At 40.2% G+C, this 20,199-nt stretch overlaps 1 protein-coding gene across 3 annotated transcripts in view; it reads right to left on the reverse strand.

Moving 5' to 3' along the window:
- Positions 1–20,199, reverse strand: part of chst8 (carbohydrate (N-acetylgalactosamine 4-0) sulfotransferase 8) — a 210,049-nt gene that overhangs the window by 160,872 nt on the left and 28,978 nt on the right. The window lies entirely within an intron of this gene.

Raw genomic sequence — 20,199 nt, forward strand, 5'->3', positions numbered from 1 at the left:
TATGGATATGTAAACTGGTCTTTAAATCAAACATCTGTCTAAGGGCCTAATTCACTAACAGCTGTTGCCTAAAAACCTGCAAATCAGGACAACACAAGTTAGACCAATTAGGAATACAGACAACGTGAGCTCACCTGTGAGAGTCAAAACTATGCAAACATTTGGGGTTGAAACAAGGAGCAACCTCCAGGGCTGAAAAATTAAGCCAATACTGAAGGGTCAAAAACTGCAGTTCCTCAAATGGCCACTTGTGGCTGACTGCAAGAGTGAGTCACTCTTCATAGACCTCCATGTTTAAAAGCCCAACTTTACAGCAGAAATAAACATGTTTACTGCCTGTTACAGAAAATGGTTTTGGTCTCTATCGCTAATTTCAACATACTTGATGACTGTACGGGGCTGGGGGGGTGGGGTAAATGTAATTAAGGCTTAAAGGTACACATATGTGAGGACACAGCCGCTTTGAGTGACAAGCTGTCTGATGTTCTACTCCACAGCTCTGTCCTCCCGCCCAAACACAATCACTTCTGGCTCCAAAAAACCAACATGGCAGCGGCCAAAATGCCAAACTTAAAATGTGGAATGTGCAAACCAATGGGTGACGTCACCCTGGCTACATCAATTATTGTTATACACTGCATGGGTTAATGCACTTGCATCTATCTACTTAACCTTAATCAGAGCATACTCTGGTATGCTCTTAACAAATAAAGTGAAACACTGCTAAGATGCAAGTGTGCGGAAGTCTTTTTTGCCATACACTGCATGGGTTAAAAATGGATCCACAATAAATGAGCTGTATGGCTGCATGACTAAACAGTTGGTCTGTATCTATTCAGTTCTTGTGCAAGTAGTGGATTGATTAGAGGGATCATCTGGACACCTGCAGGGTCTGACATTAACGGTTGCCCCAATGCCGAGGGCAAGTAAAAATAGCCGGTGGGCCAGCAGACCCTGCGCAGACATGCCCGATCGGGCAAGCAGCACCGACTCGGACACACACACATACCGGACAGCCTCTCAGTCCTTATAACATTAGCTTGTGTACAACACAGGTACCACACAGAAACTTTTACAAAGGGTCATAATGTGCTTCTAGTGACTGTTAAATCAACAGCGAAAGTTGTTTTAAATGCGGACACGGAGAACAGCTGCCTCCTCTAATGGGACAAAGATCCTCTGAGAAGAAAGACGGTTCACTCTGCTCTGTCGCCAGGAACAAACTGGGAGGCAAAGATCCTCTCTGAAGAAGAGGCTTCACTTTGCTGCAGGGTTCACCAAAACTTTTTTTGTTTTGTTTTTTTCTTTTAATAAATTGAACACACATTAAAGAACATACAAGATCCTGTAGAGAATTAACACATATAATACAATACAATAAACATTGTCAAATTAAATGAAGGAAGAGGATTTTTTTTAAAGGCAAATTAAATATTGGGGATTTATGCAAAAATATCCATAGAGACATATAAATAATTATATAATTAAAGATATGTAGGCTATGTTAGGAGAATACTCCTGTCAGTGACCCTGACCACTGGCATTGGCAAAAGAACTGGAGTTGGTCCCCGGACGCTGCACTGCGGCTGCCCACTGCTCCCAGTGTATAATGTGCTGCTATTCTAATGTGCTGAGAAAGGACAATAAAGAATAACTAGGAGATAACAAAAGAATAAAGAGATTTTAAAGACTTAAAAAATAAGGGACATGAATCAAAACAACAAGAAACGAGATATATCCCCAGTCATGCACACCCAGTTTTAATAAACTCAGTACTGTTTTTCAGCACATATATTGTTTTGTCTTCATTCAATGTAGTTAGCACATACTGTTAGTGGGCCATTGGTTTTGGCCTTGGTGCCCCACAATTTGGCCGTGATGCCCCAATAAATTTGTATTTATCAAAGGCCAAAGTGGCCTTGCCCTAAAAATGTCTTAATACCAGGCCTGTAATCGTGTATTTCCTCTCCTGTTTCTGTCCTCGGAGGGGCCAGTTGCAGTGTGCTGCTTTTTTATGTGCTGCTGCCTCCATTGGCTGAGCGTCTCTGCTGACGTAAGATATAAGTCATGAGCGAAAATATGCACCACACAGCCAGAAAAACAACCTCTTAGGCAGGGCAAGTAAGAATTTAGATGGGGCAAGTAGATTTGAGAAGTACTTGCCCGGCAGGGCAAGTAGGAAAAAATCTTAACGTCGGACCCTGACCTGCGAACTGGTCTTAGTAAGAAGTACACAAGAAATAAATATATGCAATAAATGTACAAGATAGATACACTCAATTATCAATGGTGCATTAAGGATAACACAATTACACAATATTTTTGCCTTGATTCAATGCCTGAAAGGGGTCCAACCACAAATCATATTAATCTAGGAATTTAAATTGGATTAGCTGCATTAGCTGAATGCCTATGTAAATGTAAGCACACACTGGCTGATGAAACTGATTCTCAATCTGCGACTGAGGGTGATGTGTGTGTGTGTGTGTCATTAGCATTTGTGGTGGTAACACAGCGATAAGATAAAAATCATTTTCAAGGGACAGCATAAAATGAGATAAAGCAAAATGTTTTCATAGTTACAGTGATCAATACAGAGTGAAATGCGCTAATAGTTGGGCCAACATTTGTACAGAAGCACAGTATTCATGTTAAATGATGGTTTGACCCATCATTAAGCCCTGCAGTGAGTATCAGGCTGTGTCATTGTAAATTTACTGAGCCCCTGTGACAGGCGACACCATTCTCTAACCCTGATGTACCATACATTTACACTTTCTTTAAATACTCTCACCTGAGCAAAGATCACACATTCAGTGGCTTGGCTAAACTGCCTTGGCTGGCCCCACTGGCTTGACAGGCAGTATCAGTGCTCAGTGGTCCAACCGTTACCCTGCTTATTTGACTTCACCAGTTTTACAACTATTTACTAGTTATATGTGACCCACACAGATGTCGTCATTGTATCTGGTCAGGTTAAATTACCCCAGCTGGCCCAGCTGGCTTGACAGGCATTGTCACCTGACTGTCGTGGCCTGCTCAGTTGTCTAACCACCATCACTGCATGTGGGGGGAAAATCCTGCACGTGGAAAAGACTGACATTCTTTACATCTCCTGTCAGGATCCTGAATGCTATTTCAGTCTCACAGTCACAAAGCTGTCGTCAGTCCTCTGTTTTTCTGAAATTACCACAACACTGCATAACTGGTTCTACTAGCCACTAGAGATGCTCAGGATTTACTGCCGCGAGCATTGACCATGTTCCCACCCAAATCCTCTGCACGGGTAAACACACACATAAATCAGTAGTGTTGATTACACTCATTTTTTCTCACCTATTTTTTTTAATTGTCAAAGGGTTTTGCAGAATGCTAGGAGGGAGGTCACATCACATCCTACACATTTTCTAGATGCTTGTCTGCTTCATTAATTCTGTAGAGGCTTGCTGGAGTATTTTTCATTCTTTGATTTCAGTGCAGTAAAAGGAAAGTTGGATGGTAAAATCATTGGTTTCTTTGCTCCTTTGTGATTCATTTCTACAAATATGTCTAGCAGGGATGACAGGATCCCATGCCCTACATCCTGTTTGGTGAGAAGAGCAATTCAAAAATGTAAAAGCCACTGCTGGTAGTGAGAAAGATCTGTCCTTGAGTGAATTATGCTCTCAGCTCTCAATGAAACGATTGTACCACAGAACACCATAATGCTAATTAGAATGTAATTAAATTGAAAGCTGGTTTTCCCTCACAGATGTGTTCAATCAGCATGAGATTAATTTGACCAAATCATGCTATGGAGGGACACTACAATGACAGATCGGAAAACTCAAATGTATTTCCATTTTTTGAATTCCTTTCATGTTCCCTCTTTAATTCTTGTCTGAGCACAATGGGACCTTGGAAGTTGTAATATTATAGAAAATGCATGCCGGGTTGTGTCCTTCATTATAAGATGCAGGGGGGTGAAATCCGCATCTAATTAATGCACAAGGCCAAAAGCGCATTCCTTTGAGATACATTTTTCTTTGTATTTTTGTTTGATGTTGCAACAATGATGATGTTTTAATATGATGTTGTTTTGATGTTGTAAAAAAATTAGTTTACTGGTTGGATGAGATGAATTATTTGGGCATTATTTGGACTATAAATAAACAAAAAGACACAAAATTGTAATTAAATTTGTTTTCTACCATGAAAGGATTGCAGATGAAGGAATCATGACTATAAGGTAATGGTTTGACCCTGGAACAGGGGTAGGCAACCTGTATCTCAGGAGCCAAATGCAGCTCTTTAGCTCCTCTCCAGTGGCTCCCTGTGGCTTTGATTTAATCAAATTTTTAATTTTATATACTTTATTAATCCCCCTGAGGGGAAGTTCAATTTTTGACAAAAATTATATGGAAATAAATAAGGGTATTTATCTTTTCTTCTCAATTTAATCTTCATTTATCATTGTTCTAGGCCTAACCAAATTATTACATTCTTCAGTTGTAAAAATTTGTACCTCATATGCCAAATAGAAAAATGTTTGACATTTTGTCAACTAAAATTTATGTCTACAGCCTGGTGCTTTTTCCACTAAATTTTTCCAAACCTTAATAGCAGCTGCTTGTCTTGCGTTTCCCAAGCTAGGCTAGCTATGGATTCCAAACCCACCCAAAAGATTGAAGTCTTGAAGGGAAATAGAGAAACTAATAGTGCATGGACAGATTTGGTTGCTTTCACTGCATAACACTGCAAAATCTAAGTATCAGATAATCATAACAAGCCCATTGCAGAGTAGCTACTTTGTGGTAAAACATATTAATAAATGCTCATTTAGACCCATTGATAAACCTATTGATAGGCTAAATAGGACTTAATAGGCTGTGTTATCTTCATGATTATTCTCAAATATGTTTTGTAGCTCCAGGCTGATTTTTTAAAATCCTTTTCTGTTCAAAGACTCAAGAGATATTTTCCAACACACCTGTATCTGAGACAGTTGGATGTGCGAATACCTTTCTTCAAACCAATTATTTTTGGTCGAAAATGGTTCTTTTGATAGTAAAGGTTACTGACCCCTGCCTGAGAACTACGCAATGCAAGGTTATGGTGCCATAGTCCGACAGGGAAGCGAAGGTTTAGTACTTTCAGTTGCCTGGCAATTTTTCTCTTTTGATTTTAGGACCAATTTCACAATAAATGGGTATTTCTAGCTTTTTGAATAACTTTTCTTACCAGTTCATGCATGCAACAGCATATTCAATAATTTGACATCACCAAAAGGACAGCAGCGTCTGACACATTAGTACAGTACAGCATGATCGGCTCTACTGAGATAATGAAAGCTACTGAAAATAACACCATTCTGTCAGAAAGCCTTATATGTCTAAGGAGCTTGGGCAATTAATGGCAAGAAATCAGTAGCATGGAGGAGCTGCCATGAGAATTCATTAGAAAAAAAGGCATATTTGTCATTTTTCATATAATAGCAACACAAAATTCGGAAATGTGGGTTGCTGTTTATCTACTCTACTATCTACTGTCTGTTCTATGGGATGTAATTTGTTTTCAACTCAGCTCATCAAATCTTCAGTGTATTCCAAATAAAATGGTTGCTCTTCCCATAACCTAAAAACTGTTGTCTGAAAAACACAAATGTGGTGCCACGTATTAAGCAGTACATGTACAAGTTTCCCTCAAGATGTTCTTGAGTTACAGTGTTCACGAGAATAAGACAGTTGCAAGATCACAGTGACCTTGACCTTTGACCACCAAAATCTCATCAGTTCATCGTTTAGTCCAAGTGGACGTTTGTGCTAAATTTGGAAAAATTCCCTCAAGGCGTTCTGGACATATCCCATTCACAAGAATGGGACAGACAGATGGACGGACAACCCAAAAACATAATGGCCAGCTAGCATCCATAAAAAACAAAACAAATATTGGCCTGATCAGCTCTCGCCGCAAGTAGCAAGGTGGGACTTGGAACAAAGATGACATCTTGTAAAACCAGTACAGTTTGGCAGAATTTTGATTTTATTTACTGAGTAGTTGTCATGTTTCGTGGGATAATGTGCAAAGTTCGCAGTTTTCTGAGTGTTTTCCTACTTTTAAAGTAGTCGACTAGTCTAAGTTTAAACTTTAGTTTAAACATCAGGGAAATTGTTGGGAACATCCCCAGAGCACGTATGGATGATCTAATGACATAATGCTTAAGTTTAACCACAAGCTAATCTCTCAAAGAAATGTGCCCCAAGCTTTGCGTATACCTTTACAGTTTACTTTGATATTTAGATATCTGATTTTCAAGCAATGTGAGATGAGTGTTTCAAATTTGAAAAAAGCAAATATTTGTATTTATTGATTTTCCAGTCACTTCATATACAGCAAGCATACTAAAGAGAACTCCAGGTATTTAACATTGTGCTCATTTAGACTTGTCGGACTCATGGTTTTTAAAGGGAAGATAAAACTGTTGCAGCAGAACCAAAGACATTGTCTGTTTTATTCCATGCATTCTTCTTTCTTGTCAAAACCTGCCACCTAAAATGCGACACAACATCAGACAGTGCTTGGGGGATTTCGGGTGTGTTATGCCTGTAACATGCTAATGTAGCTTCAAGCTGGTACCCTCAAGCAGAGATGAGGAACGGGCTACAGAGGTCTGAGAATTTCTAATTTCAGCCCCAACTGACGCCAACTCAAGTTCCACTTAAGACAGTTTATCAGATTTCGCGCAGCTCCCACTGGAGCCACAAAATGCTTTAAACAAATTTTTTTTCCACAGGTATAGTAGTTCTCCCAAACACCCGTGAACAGACGTTGATGTGTAAAGAACCACTTGTATGAACAGATTTGTCCTGAAGTGGCACCTCAGATTGATTTAAGAGAATTTGTGCACACCTTCTCATGAGCAGGTGGTGTTTAACAAGTGGAAATAAGCAATTTACAACAAGCGTGTGCAGTCATGAGAGTTTTCATGAACACATAAGCAAACCTCTGCAGAAAAAAGTAAAAGACATTTTGCATAACAACATATAAAACCATAGATCTCAGAAACAAACAATCTTGGGACTGTTGAGTCCTATACTGCTGTGAAATCACCAAGCGTCTTTTCGTCTTTTGGGAGTTGGCAGCTCCAATCTCAATCAAACTGAATACAGTGGAATATCCAGTACACAACTTGTAAAGGGCCCGGTGCAGGGCATGTGAGGTTTAGCTCAAGTCAATAACCGTTACTGAGACAGCCAGGAACCCTGAGGTCCCCTGTGGGTTGGCTGGTTTAAAGGTGCATTAAGAGTGGTTTTAAAATTCCTCCCACCAATAATTCATGAGGCTGGTGACTAACAACCTTGCATGTTTTATCTATAATGTAAATTCCTGTATTATTTCAACAAAAGCATTCGGTTGTTCTCTTTTCGTGTTACAATATTTTCACTGAATGTGCCTGCACTTACCCCTTGTGACTGAAACAATATTGATGTGGTGTTTTGCAATGTGAGTCAGGTATAGTAGATGGTTACTAGACATTCACATTAAGTTTCAAAGTTTGAGGTTAAAATGTAATGTGATGTGGACAACTCGCTTTTCAATAAAAAAAAATTGCTTGTGACATTAATGTAACATAGATATATTACAGTGTAGCCTCTACAGAGATGAATGGATGAAATGATAACTCAAGACAATCCAGTTTTGCTCAACAGCTACTGTCACTGATATACAGTATTTTTTATCAATACACTTTTGCTTAGATGCAGTTTGATGCCAGTTGTTGAGAGTCATGACATTATCTCTGTGTCCAGATTCACAGCCAGTGGGGAAACACTGCCTCCTCCAATTCCCAAATTCAAATATCTGGTGGGAGGTTTTATGGGTCCTTGCTTTCAGTGCTACCCGAGCATGACCCACTTCTTACTGTGACCCACAGGCTGAGAAAAGCTCTATGCCCTTTGCACAATGTGAAAGGTGTACGCTGACAATGTCTGTCAATATCACTCAGTGTGCACACCACGTCACATATGCTCATGTCCCGAGGGAGCCAGGGCTTACCAGGCCTTCTACCAGACTAAAGCAACACAGCGATGTGTTTTCCTCAAGCTACAATGTTCTTCAATCAAATGTTTCAATAGACAAAGATTTTTTTGAGGGATAGAAAGTGTGAGGGAGCACTTGGTGAAAAACAAAAGTACTTGTGAACTAAAACCATGCTCTCAGCTCATAAATACACAACCAGGTATTTTAAGATTTTTCTATGTGCAAGGTCAAAATATATCTGCAGATGTTATCGTGTTAGAAACTAAACTGACAACTTTAATAACTAAGAATAATATAAGAGTGAAAAGGTGGTTAATAACATGCCTAATGGTAACAAAGAATTACACAATTTTGAGGTTTTAATCCAGAATGGACCTTTACAACCTAAAAAGAAATGGCTACTTTGGAATGAAAATACAGGGGGCGCAAGTGAGCACCGCATGGATTAGACGCTTTCTTAGGAGGTTCCATCACATCCTCACTTAAATTATACTTAAAATCCACGCTTGTATCACAAAAATCCAACCAGGAGCAACTCCAGCAGACAATAAACTAAGGGGAAACTTACAAACCCAAAATCTTCCACCAAAAAAGACGCTAAAGCTGCTTTTACCGCTGATGAAGACGACGATGTGAGCAGACGGGGTCATCCCTATGTTCCCCGGGTTCTATGTTCCCTGCTCAACCAAAAAGGGTTCTATGTTTCCCGCTTGGTTGAGCAGAAGTCACCATTAGCACCAGCCAGAGCACTAGCTCACAGCCCACACTGGCTAACATCCTGGCAGCTATCGGAAAACTGGAGCAAGACATGACAATCAGATTCAATGGCCTGGACTCAAAGCTACATCTTGTCCAGACATCCCTCACCGACCACGCAACACGCATCACCGACCTGAAGGGATCCGCGACCGAACACGAGTCCCACATCACGGAGCTCGAGCGGCACCGCTAGGAGTTGATAGAAATCAACACAGCCACCAAGCACAAACTAATCGACCTCCAAAGCCGTTCACGACGGTCAAATATGCTTCTTTAACGTTTTTGAACATAAATGCGCTCAATTTTGATGACCCAGGTTTTTTAGAAAAGTGTTTAATCTTATTCCAGACTCCTCTACCACCCATTTGATCGCGGGCGGAGATTTCAATGCTATATTAGACTATTTTACTGATAGGATTTCCACCCGCCCTATAGTTTCTTCTAAAAGTCCATTCTCATTGAGGGCGAATATCCACGCGGATTATTCTCGCGGAAAAATATAAAAGCTGATTTCATGGGTTCTTATGGAAGTTTGCACACCGGTGCGGAACTTTCATGCGGTGAAAAAAGTTTCTGCCCAGACTTTGACCCCCGCGGAATTCACCGGCGGAACTACACAGCTCGGCCAATGAAACTGCTTGCTTATAGTGACGTCGCGCAGACCGGGAGAGTCCAAAATCCAGTCAGGCAGGACAGTATGGGAGAAAGGTTGATAAAACTCTTTTCACAGCACCCCGTCCTTTTTGATAAAAGACGGGATGATTTTATGAACAATGAATTAAAGGACAATGTCTGGCAGTCCATTGTCCAGCTTGGTGGCTGCGGTGAGAGTGCTAAAGAAAGTTGATGTTGATGCTTGTTAAATGCTAGCTTGCTGCTGCTGCTGCTGCTGCTGCTATTCTCGTCCATGTTCACCCACACCCGTTCACACTGCAAAGACTTGGAACACAACAACGCGAAATTCCGCACTGCGTCCGTACCGCGCCTGTGTGTATGCGGAAAAGCGCTGCGCGAATATTCCGCAAATCCGTCCCACATTTTTGCATCGCAGCAGTGAGAATGAACCTTAATACCACTATTACTCTAAATAATCTAATTGGATGTATGACTCTTATCAATATTTGGAGGTTGCAGCACCCGACAGACAAAGATTACTCTCTTTTTTTGTTTTCGCACGTACACAAATCATATACTAGATTTGACTATTTCCTGACAGATGCCAAATTGACTTCTTATGTATCCTGCACCAAATATCATAACATTTTAATTTCAGATCACAGCCCTGTTGAACTAAAAATTGACTTAGGCAGAGCAAAACCAGCATTTGATTGGTGATTCAACCCATTATTACTCAACAATATGCACTTTCACTAACATATAGCTAACCTGCTAACAGACTATCTATCCCACAATGACACGTCTAATGTAACTGACTCCACTCTGTGGGAAGCTTTCAAAGCTGTTATGCGTGGCCATATCATAAATTATGAGGCCAAGTTGAAAAAGGACAGACTGAAGGAATTATCAGAAATTACAGCTCAGCTTTTGGTCCTTGAAAGAGACTACAGAACAACCCCCTCGCCCTCAAAACTGAATGATATTTTGAAGCTTAAATTTAAATATAACACTATTCTTTCCAACCAAGTGAGTACAATGCTATTAAAAGTCAAACAAAAACAGCTCAGAACCATTCAAGCTAACCGAGCAATCCATAAGATTAGGACAAAGTCAGGTAATATCTCCTCGGACCCAAAAGAGATTAATGAATCCTTTCGCAAATTTTATGAAGACCTCTACACTTCAAAGAATACCACTAATACAGCACAAATTTCTGATTTTCGTCGTTCTCTTCACTTACCCAAATTGAACCCCTCAGCACAAACTGCCTTAAACAGAGCAATAACACTAGAGGAGGTCCCTGGGGCAATACGTTCCCTCCCTAATGAAAAAGCCGCCGGCCCAGACGGATTTAACATCGAGTTTTACAAAGAATACTCAGACAAGATTACCCCTATCATGCTAAGGATGTTCAATCATTCTGTTGCAACTGGGCATCTCCCTGACTCTTTATATTCAGCAAACATCTCCCTGATATTGGAGAAAGACAAAGACAAGACTGACCCCGCCTCATACCGTCCTATTGCACTCCTCGGCTGTGACCTTAAGGTGTTTACTAAAATACTAGCAAACAGACTTAACAAGTGCATAACAAGAATAATCCACCACAACCAAACTGGGTTCATTCCAGGAAGATTCTCCTTTTTCAATGTTAGGCGAATGATGAATATAATGTATTCCAAATATGACAAAAAATCCAAAATTTCCATTCCCACTCTCGACGCGAGGAAAGCCTTCGATCATCCATCAACGATCAACCATCCCTCCATTGCTCCTCTAATGCTAGGTAAAGTTGACCATCGCATCTCGCTTTATGCGGACGACGTGGTCCTGTTTCTTTCTCATCCTGATGAATCCTTGCCTCCTCTGTTAGAACTGATCAAAAATTTTGGTGAACTCTCTGGCTAGACCATAAACTGGGATAAAAGTGAATTTTTGCCCCTTAAAGGTAACTTGAGCCCAAATGTTATTAATAATTTGCCCTTCCACGTAGTTACAGACAAAATTAAACATTTAGGATTGGTTATCCCCAAGGACCCCAAATTGATTTATAAATTGAACTATACGAACATGCTGGAAAAACTAAAATCCAATATTGAAACCTGGAGGCAGCTACCTTTGTCTATGATAGGCCGTATGAATGCAATTAAAGTAATGGCACTCCCCAGGTTCCTTTATCTCTTCCAGAATTTTCAAGTGTATAGAAAAATCCGGCTAGCTGTTATCCTCCGATACCCCGAACGAGTTTTGTGGATTAAAAAACTACACTGGACTTCTTGTCAGCATGAGGGTGAGTAAGTACTGTCTGTATTTTCATTCTAAAGTGGCCATTTCCTTTAAAGCTGGGTAGGATCAAAACTTTTGACATACAAAGACAAACAACCGATTTCATCCCAATCAGACAGATGTCCATCAATTTACATACAGATCTCTAATGTGCCATGCTCTTCTTTCTATTGGTCAAAGGCTTTAATGGTTAAAAAAAGTCCACTAAGTTGGTGATATTTGAACAAAGTCTCATTGATTTATGGCCAAATTTTGCAAATGGCCGTTGTATTTGTTTGAAGCTGTTGGCGCCCCCTATGGACCAATTTCAAAATAATTTTCCACACATGGTTTAGCATTTGAGCTTAAAATATCCTGCAAGTTTTGTAATTATTGGACAATCAATTTTTGATTTATTGTCTAATTTTTGTTGTGCCATGCCAATTTGCTGCATTTGTTGCACCCCTTGTCTCTGAATTTCATTGGCCAGTATCTCCAAAATGTAATGCAATATCAACAAGCTTTTGATAACTTTCAATTAGCTTTGTGCAATGATGAAGCACAGAAAATGTGATGCAAATTGGACCAACGGTTTCAGAGGAAATCAAAATGGCAGAAAATAAAGGCAGGCGGACAGTAGTGGTTCATGGACATGTGTGTCAAAGCAAAGTCAAAGCAAAAACAATAGGGTTTCAGCCCTTCGAGCTTGAACCCTGAAAAAGTACAACTATTGTAAAAAAAAAAAAAAAAAAAGGAGAGAAAAACTACACTTCTAGTAAGTCCTCTGTCTGTGATGCATTCATGCACTGCTGTGACTCTCCGGAACATCCCACACTTGAGAGTCAAAAGTCAAACATCGTTGCACTCACAAGCTATGCTGTCAGAATATCAAACCAAGAAAACAAACAAAAGTAAACATGGCCACTGTCAAAAGGATTATGTGAATTTGAAAGATTCTTCCACAAAGGTTGCTGTTCATCAGACAACTGCCAAATCTGGAGAGTCTATGTTCCCACAGCACATAAACACAGCACATCACAACAACTCAGAACAGCCCACAGTGCACTTTTTCAGCCAAATGGAATAAAGCGCACAAAAACACCTGTATGGTGCTTGAATTTTGTCATAAAAGATGTATGAGTGAAGAGGAAAGGGTGAGTTTCTGTCTGTGGAGGTTCAGCGGCACTGGAGAGAAGCTGCTTATTGAAAAATGCAACATGTTGCACCAGCTACGGATATTGATCTTTAGTATCTGTACAGTGTTTGTATATGAAAACCACCGAACACACCAGTTACAATGTTTGGATGTTCCAGCTTTTCAGATATGAATACTGTGAGTGGCAAGTCCTGTACAAATTATATTCATTACATTAACCCTCAAATCCCTAGATAAAATCTTAAAATAAATGCATCCTGATTCAGAAAAAAAAATCATTCTGTCGATATGCCATTGGTTTAAAGATAAACCAGCAACTACAGCAGCATGAGCACATACTCACATATGCAGACCTCTCCTGTTGTAGCAGTGCAAAACACTGAGACTAGGAAGTCACCATACGCATCTAGCTTTCTAACATTAAGTGTAAATAAATGAAAGGGTAACTATTTGCTCAGACAAGACACGCAGTGTTGAGGCTCTGCATTGATGCAGATAAGCACCACCAGTGTCAACATTTGCATAGAAGCTACAATCTAAGTGTTGTCATCTCTTTCTTTAATAATGTCATCATGAGGCACTCATGGCTAATACAATCCTGCACAGTGAGATTTTGTGATCAGTTTCAAATGTTTTGGCAGCTGTCATTTTTGCGACTTTTGCAATCCTGCCTCTGCAGTTTGTCTGCTGTTGAGTCTCTGAGCCCTATTTAGATGGTCTAAAGCGGACGGCGGAGGGCACATAATCCATGTCGCAAGTGTCATTGCTATTTATATGCAGGCGCAGTTGTCATTTTCACTCCCTGCGCCCTCGTCGTCTAGCTAGCAAATGAACTTGCGCTTCTCTGGGTGTGTTGGTCTAAAAATGAGGAGTGGTGCAGTCATGGCGCGTTGCTAGTTAGATGACGTAAAAAGCAAATGCGCCAGTGACCAACAAAAACCTGGTCTAAAGTCAACGCCGCAGTATTTCGCTGTTCAACAAGTTAGTGATATGCGTCTCTAGGCGGGTGCACAACGTGCGTGCACTCTGCTCAGACACACACCGAGCAGCCACACATATGCAAAAGATATGATTTCAATGTGAAAGGTTATTATTGTGCACATTAAAATATTTATCAGAAACACGTCTTAATGGTCAGTCATTAATCAGAATGATCTAATCGCAGTAATAATGATCATCATAATCCGGGAGGTCCAAGCTCGCATATACGAATATACGGAACTGCGAGCAGACCTCCACGGGCTGATGATGCATAGCCTGTAAAATGAGCTTGTCTTTCCCAGTTGAATTGTGATCATTTTGGCATGTAAATCACAAAATCAAAGATGTGAAAACGTTTGATAAACATAAACACAACAATAACCAGCTTCTGTGAACTAAAACGTAAACTTATAGCCCTACAAGTACAAATGTATATGTAACAAAAAAAGCTTTTAGAACGTAAAACTGAAGATCATCTTGTCAGGAGGAGGAGGAGGAGGATGACCCCAGCTCCGCAGCCAGCGCGCAGCCAGACCAGATGGGCCCGGGTGCAGCCACGGGACCAGCCCTTCTTGCACCTTCAGGCAGGGGGGTTCAGGATGCTGGAGAGGGAGCTGGGCTCTCTAACCTCCAGGGTTAAAAATAAATAAATTGAATAATTTACAACTTGTTGACAGCGTTTCTCTCGTGCGCGCGCGCTCTCTCTTTCTCTCTCGCAGTCTCACTCTGTTTCTTTTCTTTTGACTTTTCTAAGATGACAGATGCTGAATATATACTCCCTATCTGATGCTGTGGCTGTTTGTGGTTGGCTGAGAGGGATGTGAACTCATTAGTTTGCAGCTGTGTTAATCAAATCAGGTTGGGTTTCCATTACGCGAGCCAAACGGTGCCAATCCCCTTTGATCTGACATCAGATGTGACGGGACAGTCGATATAGAGATACATTTATCGTCTCCTCAGCTGAAAAATGCTCACTCTTTCCAGTTGGTAGGTCCGTCATCTAACTAGCTCTCTGCCGTGTGCTCCAATCGCGCCTCTTTTAAAAGGAATGAGAGGTGACACTCTGATTGGCTTATTGAATGATATGCCCAAAACACACCCATGACTAATTCACAGAGTAAGTCCAACCCTTTTAGACTCTCCGCCATGGCGCATAGTCAAACTAGCAAGTGACTGGGACACGCCCATGCGCTGCACGCCTGGCGCTTTGCATTTTAGACCATCTAAATAGGGCCCTCTGAGTGTGAACACTCGACCACCTTATAAAAGTGACATGATTACAGCATGCTGCCACATCCGTCACCTTTACAGATAAAAAAACATTAAAAAAATCAAAATTAAAACTATACAACTTTACAACTACCATATTTACTTGACTACTGCGGTCTTAAGATAAAGTGTTGCCAAGACATAGATAGCATATACGATTGCTTAGACGGTGTTCAGATTGGGAATGGCTATGCCCTTTGTGTCCTAGACAACCTTTTCAGACTGAAATACCAACGTAGCATTTTCAGCAGAGCATCATGGACATTGATCATTTGATGAGACATGGTGCAAACATGCAACAAGTGTTACCACTTCACCCTCCCTCCTCCCCTTCAGCTTGCATTGCTCCTCACTGAGCATGCTGGGTGCAACATACATGTTTTCATACCCATATGTTTTTTTCTTATTCAGCACTTGCACGTAAAATGTATCCTTTAGAAACAGACAAAGACTAGTAGCACTGGTAAAGTGTTTTTGGTTAAGTGTAAATCTTGTTCTATTAAACATTAAATGGATGTTGGTTTACTTAAAAAACAGAAGTTTCATTCTGCCTTTTTTTCTTTTACATGTATTTTGTCGAGCATGAATGTGTGGGAAATGCAAGTGCATTACATTTCTGTGCTTTAAAAGGGAATCTTCACTGCAAGATACACAACACACAGGAATAGATGTTTTGAAAACTGATTTTAAAGATTCTTTCCCCTGGGGAGGACTACGACCCCAGGACCACCTGAGCCTTTGAGAGGAGATGCACTTCAAAATATTATTTTAATGGCATTTCTCCTTTATCTGAAAGCCCACAGTGATGATTAGTCATTTGGGATGGAAAAGGATTAACAACGGTTATTGTGAACTAAAGGCGCATTATTTACATCGCACACGCCTGAGTAAGTAAACTGGGAGGACAATACATCTCTGTCTTTAATGGAGCTCAGTTACATTCACTTATTGTCTATTTAGACATTTGTATTTTCATTTTGTATTGAAATATCACATGTATTTATATTTTCTTTGTTTTGCAAGTCACAAGTAAGTCTCAAGTCTTTGCACTCAAGACCCAATTCAAGTCCAAAGACAAGGCTGAAAGTGCAAAATCCTCAACTTTGAGTTTCGAGTCCTAAAGAAGTCATGTAATGTCATTTTACAGAATAATAATCTATTAAATTTACAAAAATCATTAATGCTTCTTCAGAATTTGTATTTATTGGTTAAGGTCAGTTCTTGACCTGCACATTTTGCAAACTGCAGTTGATTTTTTGTCTACCACTGCAATAGTTTTTGTACACAAACCATATTATCTTTGGTACCATTTTTCCATTTGACCTTCAGTAACATTACATTAGCTCTTAACAGTTCTCTCCTGTAGCTCTCTCCTGACTGGATGCTGTTGGATTTGTTCAAAGTGGATCAAGAGAATAAGGTGTCAACTTGCTGAGAACAGTGTTAACGTTAGCTGATTTAGAAAATGAGGGGAAACAAATTGATCTCTGGCACAGTTTTTATTAACATACTTTTAATCTTTGGGTTTGGAGATAAGGTAACAAGTATTAAGGCAAAAGGCTAAAGTTCAAGTCGATGAAGTGACGTCACATGTCATTGATGTTTAAGTCCGAGTCGAGTTGCAAGTCTTTTGATTTTGTGGAGTCTAAAAGCCCTGATGCATCAAGCTGATGGTTGGTTGTCACTTAAAGTTGGGTCATTGGTGAATGTCTGCTGCCGCCGTTGGTGCAGTGTGTCCCACACCGTCGGCCCTAAAATGCGCTATTTGCCTTTTTTCTGCAGGTTAAGCATGATGAATCAGCCCCTCCATAAGTGGGGCCCGTTGGCGAAATGAAATCACTCTGATTGTTCAGCTCAGCACACAAGAAGAGAAACGGAAGTGAGAAATGTTAACAAAGCTAAAATTGAGAGGAAGTGACGTAGGTAAATATGCTCTGTCCTTTCAACACGCTCTTGTCACCACTAGTTCTCTGAAGTCAGTTTGGAGTGTCTGGACCTTAAAGTCATCACATTTTTGACTCAAGTCCACATTTCTGAAAAGTACTGAAAACTCTACATATCCTTAAATAAAATACTTGGCCACTGCCAGAGAACTGCCAGCACATCCTTATTGATGACTAGTATAAAATGTCATGTAACTTCAACAATACATTTGGTGGGCAAAAATGATGAATGTCAATTTATCACAGCTTTGGATTGAAACAGACAATGGAGTTATTCACTGCAGAGATTTGAATAAGATGCTCACTCAGTCAGGCCCGAGAAGCCCTTTTCCCACAGGCATGCACAGCTCTAGAAAGGATCGGAGCCAGAAAATATGAATTATGTGCATGCATAAATATATTGTCACTAACCTTAACCACTTAAACAAATACATACACAATACCCTCTATCCTCTACGGTTAGGAAGGCATAAAAAGGAAAACAATGGAACCAATCCTTAAAGAATCACATTTTGTAGCATATATTCATTCTAATTCCTGTCAGCTAGAGAAAATCTGGTGCGAAATGAATACATTTGATAATGCATATTCCACAATAGCTATCAAATTTGATTCAGATGAACAGGGGAATAGGTTTATGGGATTTAGGGGAAGGAAAACCCAGCATTTAAAAAAAAAAATCACTAGACTGTGGCCAATTTTATTTTTTATTTATTTTATTATTTAACACATTTGCATTACTCTGAGTTGCTCCACATTTTGAATAGCAAGAGTGTAGAGACAGGTCTCTGTCTAGTAAAAAAAAAAGTTGCTCATTGTCTCTGAAAGGATTGAGAGCATGTTTATGATGTAACCAACAGTAGTAAAACCAGTTCCCACCTACTGGCTTGAAACACTTCATCTCAAAACCTACAAATACAGAGCAAGGAATGAATTGCATATATACTGTAAAACTATCAAATCTAAAAATGATGAAATGTTCTTAGTCTCAGTGGCTTGTGCCTGCAACTAAGCATTTTTGCCTGCAGCTCTTTTTATGTTTTATATGCTAAAATATGAAAATGTACAGGATTTTTGGTGCCAAAACATTTGCTTTCATGAGGGGGGATTTTCTACATTTCACCTAGCTCTCATAACGCTGAGTTAGGAAGCAAGCAGTCAGCATTTTTTAAAGGGCATTTTGACAGAACACGACTACTGATGGACGCAAATTAGCCGGTGCTGGAATCAAACCTATGATCTTTTGGTTGCTGGATGATGTCTGCCACTGCCACACTCCTCACTGTGAGTTAGTTGCTGCAAAGTCTGTTGCAGCTGAATTTTCACGTCAGCATTTTGGAATAAGACACTGGTCTTTGCAGCCTTTAAGCAGAGCGGATCCATTCTAGGATCATCTCAGTCTGACACCCTTTTAATTATATCTCAGACATGCTGATGAAAAGACAATTGACGAGATTAAACTTATTCATTATGCTCTGCAGACTCTACATCGAAATGTGCTATAGCAAAAAATGACAGATAGGCAGCATCATGCTGTATGTGTAGAAAGAGTAGTCATGATTTAAAGATGTATTATGTCACTAAAGAACAACCGAAGGAAGATGTAATGGAAATAAAGGTGATGGTCACATTAAAATTTGACAGGAGAATCTACAAGATGTCAAATACACACAATGAAACAAGTTTCTTTATTGATGTCTAGTTGCCAGTGGGAGTTAAAAGACTGCTGAATGAGGGAAAATCAATCAATTTTCTATTTCACCTTCTTGCCTTTTATTAAAATCTTGTACCTGGTCTGTGTTTTGGATGTACTTCCCCTCTCCAAGGAGCCCAGACAGACTGACAGACTCTACTTAAGAAAGAAAAACAAGCTAATTATTGCTATTACTGAATTGTCCTGACAGGCCTCATTAAGTGAGCTTGAGCACTACAAAGTGATAGCAGACTGGTGTTGTTTGCTTTGATGGTGTTGGTGGAGCTGGGTTATTACACAGCGAGCAGTTTGGTAATAGCTAAAATCAGCAAGAGAAAAGCCTTGCACTGGAGAGCGGTGCCAACCCCTGCTGTCTCTGGCCTTTGCTCCCAGTTGCCTTTCATTCAGTGCTCTTCAAGGTCGGACTCATCACAAGCAAGCTTGTCAACAGCAAGGTTACAGCCAGTCACACACAGTGATTTCAGCTTCCATGAGCTGAAAGCCACAACTGCAAGTCCTCTGCACATTTGTGACTTCAACACAACAGCACCCTCCTGCCTCTTTATACTGAGGAGCCTTCTCAAGTTGCGTTCAGTTGAATGTCCTTGTAATCGTGAACTTTACCCTGCTCTCAAAAATCATTTATTATATTATATTTTACACCAAGTCTGCTGCAGTGGAATAGTTCATTAGCTTGCACTGTGTTTATGTTCAGTCTCATGTCATTCAGCCCTGTTGATGTTTTGCTCTACAATGAGAGTGGCAATCCTGTTCTGTCTGCCTGTCTTGTATAGTCACTAACAATTAACTATGCCAAATTACAGACCCAGACACTGTGTTAAGAGTGTAACAGTGATTCTTATTCTTTAAACGCCATCGAGAGAAAAGGTTTTTGGTCTGCTCAGGCTCGCAGCTCTTTGAGGCTGTAAAGTATAGCTTTTAGCTAAATGTCAGGAAGATAACATGCTCACACTGATGATGCCAGAATGCTAGTACAACTTGCTCAACTAGTACAGGTGAGACTGAGGGGGATGTCATTAGTTTTGCAGGTATTTCATACTGTAACACAAAGTAACTTTAAGATTTGACATTAAATGGCACTACATGGAACGTTTCTGGATCACCAAAGTGATTGCTGTTCATCCTGTTGGGAGCAAGAATGTATGTACAAAGTTTTATGATAATCCATCTGAATCTCTGAGGCATTTCACTGAGGACAACAAATTTCAACCTCATGATGACGCAGAAGGAAAAGTTGTGAAATCTCTAAAGTGGAACAGCAATCACTATCCTCTGGGACCCATGAATATCCCAATCCATCTAGTAGATGTTGACATGTTTCACAAGATTACCGTTGACCATTCAGCCCTTTTTAATTCTCAAAGGACAGCTTGAGGCCTGAGGCTTGGGCACCAGTAAACCCTGCTGACGTCGGACCTCAGTATACCAACTCTTACTGGCTGTGGATTCAAATCATTCTGCTGAACCAAGGTAGC

This window comes from Epinephelus lanceolatus, chromosome 2 (assembly GCF_041903045.1).
Source record: "Epinephelus lanceolatus isolate andai-2023 chromosome 2, ASM4190304v1, whole genome shotgun sequence".
NCBI classification, from domain to species: Eukaryota; Metazoa; Chordata; class Actinopteri; order Perciformes; family Serranidae; genus Epinephelus; species Epinephelus lanceolatus.